Genomic DNA, 16,122 nt, shown 5'->3' with positions numbered 1-16,122 from the left:
ATAGATAGATAGAGGCAAACCGATTAACTAACTTACTCTAAATAGTATTGCATAGGATGTAGAATTCACCATCCAGTTTCTAAAAAATTATATAGTATTTTAAATGATTCTTTAATAATTTCATACAATATATTGTTATCTTTTCCTCCTTCCCTTAAGCCCTCCTAGGTCTATCTGCACCTCCCTACCCTTCCAAAACTTCATATCCTCCTGTTTTGTTTATAATAACCTCTTGTTTACAATTTTTACTTCTCAAAACTCATAGGTGTGGAGCCACACAATGGAGCATGGTCAACCTACAAAGATCCACATTCTTAAAAGAAAGAGATGGCTGTCTGCGCAGGACCCTCAGCTGGAAGGAAGTAGAGGCTAGAATATCAAATGGCTTGACCTGGCACAGGCAAGCCCAGCTGCTGTAACTTCACGGGCATAACAGCTATGTTATGTCCTGCAGATATTGTTTAGCTCAAGTCCTTCCCATCTCTGGCTCTTAGAGTCTTTCTGCTCCTTCTTCCATGTTGGTCCACAGGTTTTAGAGAAGGGCTGATATAAATACTCCACTGAGGTATTTTCCCTGTGCTTTGACTAGCTGTGGGTTTCTGGGCTAACCTCTATCTGCTACACAAAGAACCATTCATAGTTTTATAGGGCTTCTTCTCCACCAATGACCCTAAAGGAAAAAAGCATACATCTGGCCCAACACTTTAAAAAAAAATGATGCATTCATGAAGAATGAGAAGACAAAAAATAATAACAATAATAAACTCCAGAGCTTGCCCTGAGAATAATGTTCTACCAACGGGATGTATCATAAATATTAGCTGGCCAAGAAAGATGTTCCCAGATTTGTCCTTTGTCGTTTGTTAGCCAGACAGATAATGAGCTCCCATAGGGGATTTTTCTTTCTCATTCAAACACGAACTACATATAACTTCCATACTTCTGTGGAAAGGAAGCCCATAAATCACACATTATTATTTCCTAGAAACTGGAACTGTACAAGGGAGAGACCAACGAAATCCTTTGTTTCATGAGCTTGCAACTTTTTAATTAAATACCACTTTAAAGTCACACATACACGAGCCAAATGTTCTTGGCCCGTTCAGCCTCAGAGCACAGTGGAGAACTTCCTTGCCCTGGCTGCTGTCAAAGAGGCACAATTCTTGCCTTTTTATTTTTTTGCTCTAATATTTTCCTCTGTCAACTTAAGTAGTATGAAAGCAGCTCATAGGACAGAAACTAGTTCTAAAGAGCTTTGGGGAGACATCCTATCCAAAGAGTCAATCACAAACATATTCTAAGGGAAATAAAGAAGTAGGGGGAGAAGACATGGGTGAAGAGAAGGATGGAAATTAAGGGAGGGAGGGATAGCCTGGAGAGGACAGCACTAAGAGGGGCAAACCTAAGGCCTTTGATCTGGTCACAGGTCTAGACAAAGAAAGCACGATCTCCTGAGCAGCTTTCTTTGTGCAATTCTACTTTTTTCTTTTCCTGCTTGGTCAATACATTTATTCATTTATTGTCTTTATTTAAAAAAAAAATCTTCATAGAAAATTCCTTTAGCTTTCAGTAACCGAGGAAGTGTGCCATCTTTTGAGCAACCGGATCTTTCCTCTGGGCAAGACACATATTGGGTTGGTTCTACCTCTTCTACTTCACTTCTCTCTTGAGCTTCTTCTCATAGACTGGATTCTCTCAGATAGCAGCATGAGCTTTCTTATACCTCTCCTCCATCATGTCTGGAGTTCCCTTGCTCTTGAGTACTAAGAGAACGGTATCTTATATGCATCATCGGCTTCCTTCATGAAGTAGTGCATGCAGTCTGCCACTTTCTGACCTGTGATGTGCTTCCCATGTATCTCTGCACTTAACTCCTTGCTATCAGAGTCATAACCAGGAAATCATTTGGTACTATGAGGGATAGACAGGCCTCCATCCACAGGTCCCTTCAGGGCCCCAAAAACTTTATTGCCAGTTATAGTTCGGACAAGATCTGCATCCAAATAACAGGTAAAGGCACCAGGCTGACTATCAATGCTTTCCACATTGTATTTACCTCCATTCACCTCCAGTTGACCTTCCTAAATAGGTTTCCATGTGAAACCTATTCAGAAGCCTGCAGGCCAGCAACAGGCTAGTGCAATAGGCTAAAGCATAATTTGTCAGGCCAACTTTCACGCCAAAATTTGGAAGTTCACGTGCATATGCTGCACAGAGTATCATATCCCCTTCTATACTGGCATATGCAATCTGGTAGGTGATATCTCTGTTAGTTACATGAACTATCATCTTATATTTGGGTGTGTTGTACTTCGTTTTGTCCTGGATCACCAATCATTTGCATGCATAGTGGCCAGTTTTACCCTCTGGACACCTTTGAAAATCTCACTTGGTGTCTTTAAAAATGGGCCTTATTCTTAATACCTTCCATGGACCCTATCCTGTGGAACAGAAACCTGTAACCATGGCTTCAAGCAGACTTGCAGGCCCAGCCAGGATTCCATGTTTGGCAAGGCTTTAGCTGCACTATGCAGGCTCCTTATGTACAACTGCAAAAATATAACTACTGTGTCTCTCCAGAATGTGGCGGAAGTGTTCTAGGGACTGTCCCTAAAACATACTGCTACCCTTGCTTGTTCTCCCTTCACCAGTCGGCTAGTTGGAAAGAATCCACAGGTGATCCCTAAGGTAGTTGGAAGGCCATGACATGTGGGGCAAGTAGAACCATGTCATCAGACAAAAACTGGGAAAGTTGAGTGGATTCAGAAACCCCAGAAATTCTCCTATCTGAGAATGGTAGGTGGTTCATCTACACCTAACCTGGAGGCATTAACATATTGGAGGCATTAACATATTGGAGAAGCTTCCTATATAGAAAACATCCTTCCTTTACAAACTTTCATAACAATCCTCTTCTATTGAAAACCCCAAACTCCAAAGTAAGCTTGGGTCTGCTCCTCTGGACAGCCATACTAACACCTACATTTATTCCTTTACTTATAGCAAAGGATAGAAAATGTTTCCGGCTTCATTGATGACATAGTAAAAGGACAATGGTGTCTTTCTCCTTTTCTTGGGGAACTGGAGGAACCAATGCCTTTCATGGTACTTCTCCACAAGTGCCTCTTCTAGTCTCCCAGCATGCAAGCCTCACAATGTACTCAGCAGCCCAGGCTTGCATTCGCAATGAAAAAGAAGCACAGGCTAGGTGGGCAGTACAGACACCAGCCAGGGTCCAGAGGCAAGAAGGCTCTGCTCATGTTTGGTGACTTGACACTCCCAAGCTATGGGAGGAGGAAGGGCTCTAAGATGTCCATGAGAGAAGCCAAAGATGTGACCAGAAAGACTAAGCTTTGGGACATAAATGCCAATGTATCCTGCTTCCTGTGTGGCAGCTATCAATCTGTGCCCAAGTGCTTTCCCATGTCCTAAAGGAGCTGCTGCAGAACACATATAGGATCATGAACCAACAGAACTACCTATCTAGTACATCATGTCAGAACCATGTAGGAAACTGTGTGTAAGCAGTGCTGGGCTTCAGGAAGAAGAGATGAGGAATGTACAATGATGTCTACTGTGAGCTAGCCATCTGCATAGGAGGAAGTGTGGTTTCAAACCAGGGGCTGTGGTCTAAAACTGCCTCTAGGTTCTGTAGAATGGAGAAATTCAAAACAAATGACAACTCAAATACAGAGATGGTAAAAACGAGAGGGAAAAGGAGGACAATTACCCCAGAAGCAGTAAGCAGGTGAGCAGCTATCCAGACTGCAACCGTGGTGAACTGCAAGGCCTGCCGCAGAAGTGGGACAGCAGCTTGCCCAGGCTGTAGTGGGATTTGAAGAAGCATGTCACCAAGAAACTCTGTGTCCTCTCCTCCAGGAAGGCAGCCTACAGAAGCCTCTCTAGGCTTTGATAAAGAGATGTTTCAAACCAACCTTGTTAACGTGGCTTGCTTACTCTTCCAGGAATATGTCAAGAAATGGCAGTGAGAGTTGTGAAATGCCCACCAGACAGCACATCACAGCAGACTAAGCTACAGATTTGCCTAAGGAACAACTCTATTCTTTAATTTTAAATTTTAGGAATTGTGGCTTAGGAGAATGAATGGTGTATTAATATGGTGCATAAGCCACCAACCAAAGAGCACACATGGATGCATATGTAGCAGAGGATGGCCTTATCTAGCATCAATGGAAGGGGAGGCCCATGGTCCTCTGGAGGCTCGATGTCCCAGTATATGGGAATGCTAGGGCAGGGAAGGGGGGTAGGGCACACTTATAGAAGCAGGGGGAGGAAGATAGGATAGGGGTTTGCAGAGGGGAAACTGGGAAGGGGGATAACATTTGAAATGTAAATAAATAAAATAACCAATAAAAAAGAAGGTAGTAATGGATAACTGGTAAATAAAGCAAAACCGGTAGACCCAGGGTTTGTGGGTAGCTAGCATGAGGGTCTGGTAACAGATCTGTGAACATACTAGCTCACACCCTTTAGGCTGTGGCACTTGTATAAAGGAAGGTGCAAATGACCAGCCAGAGCCAACCTTGTCCCATTGTCCCCTCTGTGGTTCAATGCATTGCTTCAAAAGACCCTATAGGGTGTATGCAAAATCATTTGTGAGGTGTATACATAGATATACATGTGATACATGTGCTTGTTCTCTCTCTCTCTTTCTCTCTCTCCCCCCTCTGTCCTTCCCTCTCCCTCTGCCTCTCCCCCGCTCTCTCTTTCCCTATCCCATCCCCTCCCCCTGCTTCTATAAGTGTGCCCTACCCACCCACCTACCCACTCCTGCTTCCCTGCCCTAGCATTCCCATACACTGGGACAACAAGCCTCCAGAGGACCAAGGGCCTCTCCTCCCATTGATGCCAGATAAGGCCATCCTCTGCTATGCTACATATGCATCTGGAGCCACGAGTCCCTCCATGTGTACTCTTGGTGGCTTATGTGTACTCTTTGGTTGGTCCCTCTCTCTCTCTCTCTCTCTCTCTCTCTCTCTCTCTCTCTCTCTCTCTCTCTCTCACTCACTCATTCAAGAGAGTCCACCATCATTCTGGAAAGACCAATGTGCTGCAGCTGACACAGGGGAGTGGTGATTAAGAAATGTTAGGAAACAATCAATACAGCTGCACCAGCCACCCAGCCCACATCCCAGCTGAAACCTGACTGTGGGGCCCCCACTGGGGGAAAAAAGTCTCTATGGAGATGATCACTTCAAGGGATTTGGGGGGGGGGGGAACTCACTAGATAAACCCCTTGGTCTAAACAGTGACAAATGTCCTTTGTGGATATGAGACAGAAGAAGACTTGAGTGATGCAGAGGAGGCCAAGAGTTGTCAGGGGAAGAGACTTGAGGGATCCAGTCATGATTCTTTGGCAATCAAGAGGCCAGAGAGTCCACATAGAGTCAGTGTCTCTAAAATCCATGGGCTAGAAAGGAGCCCAACTATGGTGCAGGGAGGCAGGGCCTGGGGAGACACTAAGGTGATGGAGACTGAAGTCTGAAAAAAAAAAGACTCTCTTCTATTTCCCGGTATAATGAAGCTTCCACTTGCTTCATCTTCAAACTAGTTTCTCTTGAGATGTTAATCTCTGAAGTGATCCACACACCTCCCCACCAGGTCCTCAAACTAAAAATCTAACACCATCCTTGACTAATCCTCCAACCTTCTGTTAACTTTAACATACAAATAAATCTTGACTTGCTTCCTGCAGCTCTGCCACATGGCCTAGGCATCCTTGCTCTCAGTGATCTCAACAGTTTCCTGTGTACAATTCTGCATCCTGGCCTAACGTCTAAGTCCTGTTTCTCAGACTTCTGCTAAAGGGTACTACTGAAGTAGATACTCCAAAATCATCACAGCAATGCTGTGCCACCAAGCTCTTGCACTGACCTTCTTACTGGTCTCAAAAGCATGCAACTCCTGAGCCAAATAAGGGTCTTCACTTTTTTTAAATTAACTTTTTTGTATGGTTCTTCCCTATGACCTCCTTGGATAAATTCAGATTCTTCAAGTAACTAAAACACCACCTCCTCAAAGAGAGCTCATTGCCCAACTTAGCTAATCATTTCTCTATCATCCATACCCTTGGTCCCTACCTTCCTACAGAGCCTCAGGCTTCTTCAGGGAATCCCATCTGTGGAAACTGAGCATTTAAAGAGTAAACAACCATATCTATAAATATTTCCACATCAGGAAATGTAATATTGATCCTTTAAAGTTTGGGGAACTGTTGTATATGCCTTTTATAGATAATCTCTAATAAGATTTATTTGAAATGGAAATGCTACTTATCTCACTCACTACTGGGGATAGATAGATAGATAGATAGATAGATAGATAGATAGATAGAAAAATTCTGCATAGTGAAGAATTCCGAACTGTAGTAAAGAACTTCTTTTCTGGGAAGTTCACAAACATTCAGAATGAACATTCATGCTGGGGTAGAATAGATGTCCTTGTTTGAACCATGGGACACTGTCTGCCCTTATTAAACCTGTTTGCCATCAATTGTCTTATTTGGGACACCGTAAGGGCAAGAACCCTTAGGGTTTGCCCATTTCTATATCCAGCAGCAGAAGCTGACTGCTGTTCCATAACCACACTTTGAATCTGTGCAAAGATAGAGCCAGGAATCTGTCTTGTTTGTTGGGTGGCCTAGGTTCATTTAGGATACAGTCATCTCATGAGAGGACACCCAGAAAGATGAAACCATATCCCTAAATTCGTATTCATTCCATGATCCCATAATTTCTAACAGAATCAGAAACAAAGGGCAATTGTGAAAATCTTTGTCTGCACCCCTCCTCAGAGCCCCGGGAGTAGTTCTCTTTGCCTCAGATGAGGTTTGGCTGGTGTAAATCCCATTGTTTGTGCTTCCATTGGGAGAGGCCATCTCTTTCCCTGGACCTCGTGCACTCTTTGAAAATAACACTCACTAGGGGGTGTTTCTTACAGAATACATTTTCTCTTAGGGAAAGTTTCAGATGACAGATCATAAATTTAGAAGATCCTGGTCTCAGAAGGTATTTTGAATGATTTTAGTAAAGTACAGAAGGGAAATGTACCTTTAAGAGAACTATGGTGGGATGATCAGAGGAAAGAAACTATGTGTTTGAAAAAGGCTGGTTGACTTATTAAAACACCTGTGTTCTCTGAACAACCTAGTCATGCACTCCTTTGAATCAATAAAGAACCTATGACCAACTAGCCTTCTTGACCCACAGGTGAACTGACCCTGGGGCTTCCTGAGTACAAAGGCAGTCCACCACCTATAGACCGGAAGCCCAGGAGATCAGGATGTATTTGTCCCAAGATCTCTTCTTTTACTTTTTCTTCATATTTATTCTAGAACCTGACATAACTAATACCCAGGCTGACCCATGAAACCCTCTTGTTTTGAAGAAAATAAGCCTATTGAAGGCAAGAACAGATTGTTAAGGCCATCAAAACAGACTTTAGAAAGAGGAAGATCATATAGTTTGGGTAAGCAGTTGGAATCTTATTCCAGATGACATCTGGGTCAATCAGCTCAATATTGAAGGCCAAGACCTGATATGGCTTCCTCTGAATGCCAGTGGGGAACATGGGAATGGTCCAATTTATCTTACTTGTTAGCCTTTCTTCCTATTTGTTATTAGGGGCTCCTCTATCTATTTACATTCTGTGTGAGACATTCAGTCCAGTTGTCAACTTAGAGTGAACACTCTAAAATATTTGTGAAGCTGTTATCAAGAGGTATACTCTATTCATCATTTCACCTATACCTTAGACTCAGCTTCTAGGAATAAAAATCACTCATTTTTAAATTACTTCATTTTTTTCGTAGGCAATATGTAGACTGATATATCTCCACCAGATAAATACATTCTGAGCCCAACTGTAGCCACAGCCTAAAGGTGTTCCTTGGTCTCCCGGAAGCATATCCCATGAAGATAGAGTATCATGGGTCTCCCCTAACAAGATTTAAAAGACGAAGCTACACACAGCTGAGTATACAATCCCTGGACTAGAGCCCAGTGAAGTCACTACCTTGGGGGCCCAGGACTGTCATCACTGTCCTCACAAGTCCATGCTTCTGGACTCTAGCAGTAGACTCTACACACCTGCAACATCTGGCTTGTGGCTGAGTGCTTTGACTACAACAGACCGGAACCAAATTCAGCTTGCCGTGGGCAAGTGTACTGAGTCTCTCTAGAACATAAGTCTTTTTGACTCTGAAATGGGAAAGACCACAACTTGCTCCCAATGAATCAGATCATAAACTTGATATGCACACACCCTGCCTGGGTTACTATTAGGGTCCAAGTTCAGACACAGCAGGCCTTACTTGATGCGGAGATCACATAAGTTCTAGCAAGCATCAGGTGATCTAAAGACCACAGTAGGAGCTGCAAGGTCAAAGGGTCAGAGGGTAATAAACTAGATGTAGGGAATAAAAATAGATAATTAATAAGCATTGAAAAGCAAAGTATTTTCAGTACAATCATTTTGTTTGAAACACAGAAAATGATCGTGAATGGGGCTTGGATCTAATTGCTTTTAGCCCTGAGTTCCTTTAGGTAAGCTATATCATCCCATCTGAAGCCTCTTTGAACCCTTCCCATGAGCCCGGGTGTAACTACAGAAGTCAAGGGCACAGTGGGGAGATATTTTATTACCCAAGTATTTATGTATGGGTTTTGGGGTTTTTAAACTGGCAATTAAAACCCTGTAAATTTGTATTATCAACAAAATAAATGTAGACGGGTTAGTTACTCATTGCTAATAAATTTGATCATTCATTTAGAAAACGAATGTTCACCCAAGAATCACAGAGCACTCTATAAATATCGCTTCACTAAGCCGCAAACCACCTTGACAAGGAAGGCATACAGCACCCCTGAGGGGTTAAACAAACCCTCCTGGCTGGGGGGGTGGGAGGGGGGGTGCCTGAATTCCAGCCCCCTTGTCCCCTCCCAAGTCCAGTTCAGCTTTAGCCCCAGGGGCCAAGGCTTGGAAGCCTGATATCCGTTTGGAAGCATTTCAAATCAGCCTGCCTGGAGGCCCAGTCCTCACATCGCCCCAGGAACCTGTCTGCAGGAGCTTGGGAAACCATCTTTCTCTGCTTGTGAGGTAGGGGAGGTCACCCCCCTCCCTCTAGACCTTGCAGTTCAGCTACTACTGAGGAGCTCACTTCAGACCTGACTGGCCAGCTGTGTAACTGAGGCCTGGCAGTGAGGGGAAGGAGCTGAACTGTGTGACCTGAGATACCTCAGCTTCCCTACATTGTCAGCTTCAGGCCCTACCCTGCTTTGGCTCCTCCTCTCTTCTCTCCTGTAAAGGACATTCAGGCAAGCATTTATCTTGAGTTCCTGCGCCTTCACAGAGCAGAGCATTATTGGTGGCTGTGGAGACCACAGGCCTCCTGTTCCCTAGAGGTGAGCTGCCATTACTGCAGGCAAGGGCATCTGGGGAGGTGGGGTGATTTGAGAAGGTGGGTGAGAAGGTCCTTTCCTGGGTGGGAGTAGGTCACTGGAGCAGTAATTACTGAGCACATGGTGACTCTCAGATGGCAGAATCAGCTCAGTGTCAGACTGCATTGTGCACTCTAGAAAGCTTAAGCAATGAAAGTAGGAGGTCCTGTGATCCATCATACATACACATATATACACACATATACACATACATACACACATATACACATATATACATATAACACAGGCTCAGACACACAAACACACGCATACATACATACATACATACATACATACACATACATATATACACACAGGCTCATGCACACACACAAACACACAGGTACACACATGCATGCACACATGCACATACATTCATAAAACATACATATATACACACAAACACACACATTCATAAACACAGGCATACACACCCAGACACACACATACACACTCACAAACACACATACATATACATGCTCATGCATGTATACATGCACACACTCATGCATGCATAAACACACACACACATATACACATACACATACATATACTCGCACAGCCAAATACACGTGCATACACATGCACATCACACAGAGCCACACATACCACAGCACTACATGCACAAATACACCTGCCAACATCTATACACATGCCAATATGCATGGACTTACATACAGCTTTGCACCCATATCCCCCATCTACACATACACAAGGGTGTTCATGCTCACACAATCAGATGCATCTCTCGTCCACAGTTCCTACCATTCATGATATTTCTACCCAGATATCAATGAGCACACTTGGTATGTGTGCTTGTACATGCATTGTTCGAAAGAAACCCATAGTACTTCAGCTTACATTAAAACTTAAATGCTGGTTCTGATGTCAAATCTAAATAAGCATTTTTTTTTTTAGGGAAGAATCATGCAAATTCTGTCTCTTGTCATTTCAGAGGAGGGAGATAGAGGGGTAGTCTCCTTTTGTGATTTAGTTCCCTAAGCAGAAAGGAAGGTCCTTGCAGGTGACTGGCCATCTAACCCTAATGACTATTGGGTTGTACTTCTTCCCAAATTCATTTCCAGCCCATCTTCCTGACTGAAACACCTTTCCTTTCTGTCTTGGTTAGGATTACTATCTATTGCTATAATGAAACACCATGCCCAAAAGCAACTCAGGGAGGAAAGGGTTTAATTTACTCACAGTTCCATCACAGTCCCATATAACAGTTAGTCATCAAAAGCAGCGAGGGCAGGGACCTGGTGGCAGGAGCTGATGCGGAGGCCATGGAGGGGTGCTGCTTACTGGCTTGCTCGCCTTGGCTTGCTCAGCCTGCTTTCTTATACAATCCAGGACCACAACCCCTAGGGCCTCCCAAACCAATCACTAATTAAGAAAATGCCATACAAACTTGCCTACTACCTGATCTCATGGAGACATTGTCTCCGTTGAGGCTCCCTCCTCTCTAATGACTCTAGCTTGTGTCAAGTTGACATGGAACTAGCCAGCACACTTTCCCATCCTCCTAACCAGCAGTTATCAATCCTGCCCTTGCTGCAGAAAGGATAATACTTATGGAATCCCCATTCCCATAAGTATTAACAAAGAGTCCTACAGCATCCCTGAACATGGTCCACTGAGTGACCATACACCCCAGCTTTGTCTAGGTATGAGGAGTTCCAATGTGTACTTTTGTTTGCAGGTTAAAAGTTACCATCTTTTGATATTCTTGGTTACCTACTGACCTCTTTTAAACTGATGGCTACGTCTATGTTGTTACTTGTTCAACCTCAGAAAGGGCAGTATTCCTCTTCCCTTGCATACTTCACTGCCTTCTGAAAGATGGACTATCAAGATGCCTTGAGATGAGCTGCTCCGTTCTGTACACTGTGTTGGGTTGAGAAACACAGAATTACAGAATTTCTTATAATCAAAAGCGCAAACCATGTGGAATATTCAGCTTGCTACAATACACCTACAAGGATGAGGGGATCTATACATTCCTAGTATCTTCAAGTTTTCTATAGGCTAGGATTGATTCATCTCCACAGAAATCATCCATACAGTCACAACCTTAGCTACCTGCTGCAGGAGGGCTGTTTCCCAAGGGGACTAATGTCTACTGTCAGAAATGCTACAGCCTGCTTAATGGATCTTAATTTAGCCATACTCCCCTTCCTCAACGCCTTCTTCCCCATGCTTGGAATTGAATGTAAGGCCTTGCTTTTTTCAGGCAAACCTTTTACCACTGAGCTGTAGATCCCCACCCTACTCCTCATCAAGCCCTTAGCATACTTTAATTTTGAAAGAATAAAGATTGTCATAGCCACCAGGCAGTGGTGGCACATGCCTTTAATCCCAGCACTTGGGAGGCAGAGGCAAGCGGATTTCTGAGTTCAAGGCCAGCCTGGTCTACAGAGTGAGTCCCAGGACAGCCAGGGCTACACAGAGAAACCCTGTCTGGGGGGGGGGGGCGCGGAGCTTGCCATAGCCTCATTTTTGGTATGGCAAATGTCTGTTGGTTTCTTTGTATTTTTCTTTGGTATTTTTTATAAATTTGTCCAGAAGATATTCACTGCTACAACTTGTAAAAGTGGGTTAAAACTTGGTGTCTTCTTTGTATAAGTCAATAAATGCTGAAAGTGGGAAGTGACTGGTAAACCTTTTCTGTTCATGCCTTTCTGTCTCTGGAATTTCATTCCAAGTTTCCTTCCATCTAGACAATCCACTTATACATTTCAAACTCTCATTTTGAAGATATCTTGAAAGGCTCTTAGTCTTTACATTTCAAATGCCTCTCTTGCTAGCTGTCATTGATGGCCCCCACAGAGGACATCCTGTACACTTTCCCATAAGACATGGCAAATTCCAAGTGCTCTTTCATTCGGTTTTCAAAAACAGGACAAGTCAGACACATACTCAACTGTGAAATATCTAGTATGTGCCTACATACATAACCACTACCATAATCTAATTCTAGAACAACTTCATTGGCCAGTAGTGGAACCCCAACACTGAATACACACTACCAGTCACCGCATCTCACCCACTTCCAAACCCTTCACAACCGCCATCCTATGGTCCATCTCGACAGGCTTGTGTATTCTAGATAGTTCCTGTGAACAGAATGACATAATACTCTCTATCCTGTGTCTGGCTTTCTTTCACATTGTGCTTTCTCTAGTTTCCATGGTGCGGATTAGTACCCATTGCCTACCATTTATTGATTGGCATACATTTGGTTTGTGTGTCTGATCTGGCTATTCACATTTCAGTGACTATTTGTACATGTCTGCGTGTTTTCAGGTCTTTCCAATACTTAGGAGTAGAATTTCTGAGTAATGTAGTGAGTGATTCTTTGCTTAAGATTTGGAAGCTGTCAAGGCATTTCTGAAGAAACCACCATTTTTTTTTTTAATTCCCAGAAGCAAGGCAAGAGTGCCTCAAACTGTAGTACCTTCGTAGTACTCATAACTATCTACCTTTTCATGGTCAGGGATTGAAAAGAGAGATCTTTATTTTTAATTATGTATGTATGGAGTGCACACAGGAGAGCTGGTGATCACAGAAGCTGGACGCAGTGAACACCCCTCAAGTTGGAGTCACAGGTAATTGGCATCCAGTGTGGTGCCGAGATTGAAACTGGGGTCTTCTGGAAGAACAGAATGTGCGCTTCACTATTGAGCATGCGCTATCACATCGGCCTCCACAATCAGGCTTGAGTTCTTGTCTGAACCTTGGTTTCAGAGAATAAATATGAGCTAAGCAGGAGCATTTAACTAACTTGCTTTAACATACTTTGCCACTCTAAGGATCTTCCTTGACCCTGACTGCTGGTTCATGGGACCAGGAGGCCTGGGATTTTCCTCTCAATGCTGTGCTGAGCAAAGGCACTACTTTGCTGCATCCCTGTCCCACTCTTATGGGCCACATGAGGAGAACATAGATGCTTTCTGTATCACCTATCACAATGAAATGGGACATGTACATAAGCCTATCTAGCAGCTCCTATGGACCACACAGGGCAATCTGGAAAGTTCCCTGGCACACTTATAGCTCTCTCATAGTGTGCCTCTGCAAGTGCCACCAAAGGGAAAGGATGCCTTGACTGACTTTATAAATCTTCCATGTGTGTGCAAATATAATTATGCACACACATACACACATGTCAAGCACGTGAAGTATGTAACTCAAATCAGATGTCTTGCCTTTTTATCTTCTTGATTAGTTGGTCTCTGAGGAAGTCGTGAGCAGTTTTCATGATGACTACTTAATAACTCATCCTTCTGTTCATATTTCTGGGGCAACTTCCCAGCACCCTTCCAGATAATGTTCTCCTACGTGTTATGCTCTCTTCCCAAGACCCACATTGTCTAACAACAATTTCTCAAAATTCCAAGAGCAAAAGGACATGGGTGTGTCTTAAGTGAGCTACGTCAGATACATGACTGGACATATTTGTGTCTTTCTATATGATGCAAATTTATTGGGTAAACAACATGGTCTCCAGATCCATCAATTTCATTGGCTTTAACTCACTAAGCACTCTTAGTTTCAGTAGGTATCCTTGGGCATTGGCAAACACAGGGTCTTTTATACCCATCTTAATAACTAGTATCACCTCTCAGATTACATTTTATATTTCATTCAATAATATACAGGTTACAGAATGGCAAAGAAAGGATTTTATTTAAGACACAGGCAGATAGCTGGCCAAGACATAAGAAGCATCTCTGTAGTGGACTAGATAGGGGACTCATCTTCATCAATTGTAGGCCTAGGTAGCAGGCACATTGGAATGTCAATTTGACAAAGGCTATGCTGTAGACTGGAGAAACTGAGCTGGAAGCCTTGGGTCAAAGGTCTTTCACTGTCCATTTCCTGGACAAAGTTTACAACAAGTGACCAAATGATGGCTCAATGTGCCTGCCACATCTCAGTCTTAGGATGCTCTTTTTTTTTATATAATCCCAGGTAAAAGGGTCCTCTCTGGTATGATCAATAATGTCCTTGGTATAATATTTATATAACCATGTGTCCATGTGTTCCTGCTCTAGTTGACAAGTTCATAGGTGGTAATATTTTACTTGAGTGAATAAAGTCATTTATCACTCTGTGCCTTGTGATTTATAGCAGACAGACATTAATGACTTACCTGCACAAAGATTATACAGTTTATACCTCAGCATTTGCACTCAAAAGTGAAGTTAACTGTCCTATCACCCTCAGCCTGAAGGTTACTGTTCTACATAGTAGAAGAAGTCATGTCAAGCAGGGGATAGATAGATTCCCACAGGGTACTGAGGACTAGGGAGCTATGTGGCATCTGTAAATAGAACCTTCAGAGATACACAGACCTAAATCTCAATCTCTGGAATACTGTTTCCCTGTTCATGAACTTGAAGAGGTGATTGAATCGTGGGCCTTAATGGTCCTGCCTATAAACTAGGAAGACCCAGGGAGGCTTTAGGGATTCAATGGGTCAAGGCATTTCAGCAACTTGAAGAGATGAGGACAGCAGCCTAAGAAGCCAGTTCTCCTGGAACCAAGTAGACAATCCCTGCAGCAGCCCTTCTGGCCTTCCTTGTGTCTTGCTAAGCTCTAGGGAACAGGTTGGTCAGCTCCTTTAGTCCTCACAGCATGTCTGTGGCATCCTAGCCAGCACTGCTTGACAGCTGAAGGCACACAGAGATGAGGCATCCCCCTAGAAGTCACCAGAGGCTGGCAGCTCTCCAAATGTGCTTCCATTGTGGGCATCTGCTCTGATGACAAAGTAGGTCACAAAACAAAGAGACATGCCACAATAGGGCCTGTTTGTCCAACATCCCTTCCTGTGACCTCCCAGAAGTGGCCCACAGACAGCATCAGCCTCACTCTGGGTGGCTACGATGGCTCTCCTTTTATGTCTGGGAAAGAAGGGTGTCCCATAGGATCCAGCTGCCAGATCCCCAAAGCTCTGCTCCTGCAGCTCCTGTGTGACAACACAGCCTTTACTGGTGTTCTTGTTCCAGTAACAGTCAGAAATACCAATGACAACTCTGGGATTGAAGGCCAAGTAGACCTTACAAACTTGCACAATACATCTGTGTTATTGGTGGCCATTGATGGATAGCATATGACAGTCTGGAAAGTCAGCACTGGTTTATTTGAGTCTCACCTTCTTGGTTTTGTATTTTATTTTATTATTGATTTTAGAAAAATAGTAGTATGCAAATATACCCCCTACTTAAATAAAAGTCAACCTAAAATTAATAATCAATAAGAATAATGGCTGCATATTGTTGCCCCGTCTCAACTCTGAGCCTATGTCCCTTTCCTTCAAGTCCTAACTGGTCAAAATTCCTCCCAAGCTTTCTTTTTTGTATTTCAAGAAATACGAGTGGATCATTTGAAAAAATAGGTTTTTTTTCATATAACTGGTTTGAAAGTGTATCCACTGCTCGCAAAAATATTTCCTTACTTTATCTACTTACTGGAAAACTTAGAAAATCCTATCCAAGTCCAGGCCTACATAAGGACTTCGATCCTATATGTAGCTGGTCGACTCCTACACTGTAGAGCTACTAGCATCCATTCATCCTTGCTCTTTTGATAGACCCTTGATTTCCCTGGGTGAAGATTCTAAAATGGTCACTAATGATCCCTACCTCCTGGTGTTAGTGTC

The 16,122-nt window shown here is 43.3% G+C and overlaps 1 pseudogene; it reads right to left on the bottom strand.

The window, feature by feature from the left end:
* Nucleotides 1–1,566: 1,566 nt before the first annotated feature.
* LOC127690804 (60S ribosomal protein L5-like) lies at nt 1,567–12,544 on the bottom strand (annotated as a pseudogene).
* Between the last annotated feature and the right edge of the window lie 3,578 nt (nt 12,545–16,122).

This window comes from Apodemus sylvaticus, chromosome 8 (genome assembly GCF_947179515.1).
Source record: "Apodemus sylvaticus chromosome 8, mApoSyl1.1, whole genome shotgun sequence".
Taxonomy (NCBI): domain Eukaryota; kingdom Metazoa; phylum Chordata; class Mammalia; order Rodentia; family Muridae; genus Apodemus; species Apodemus sylvaticus.
This window is presented reverse-complemented; position numbering and strand designations above follow the sequence as displayed.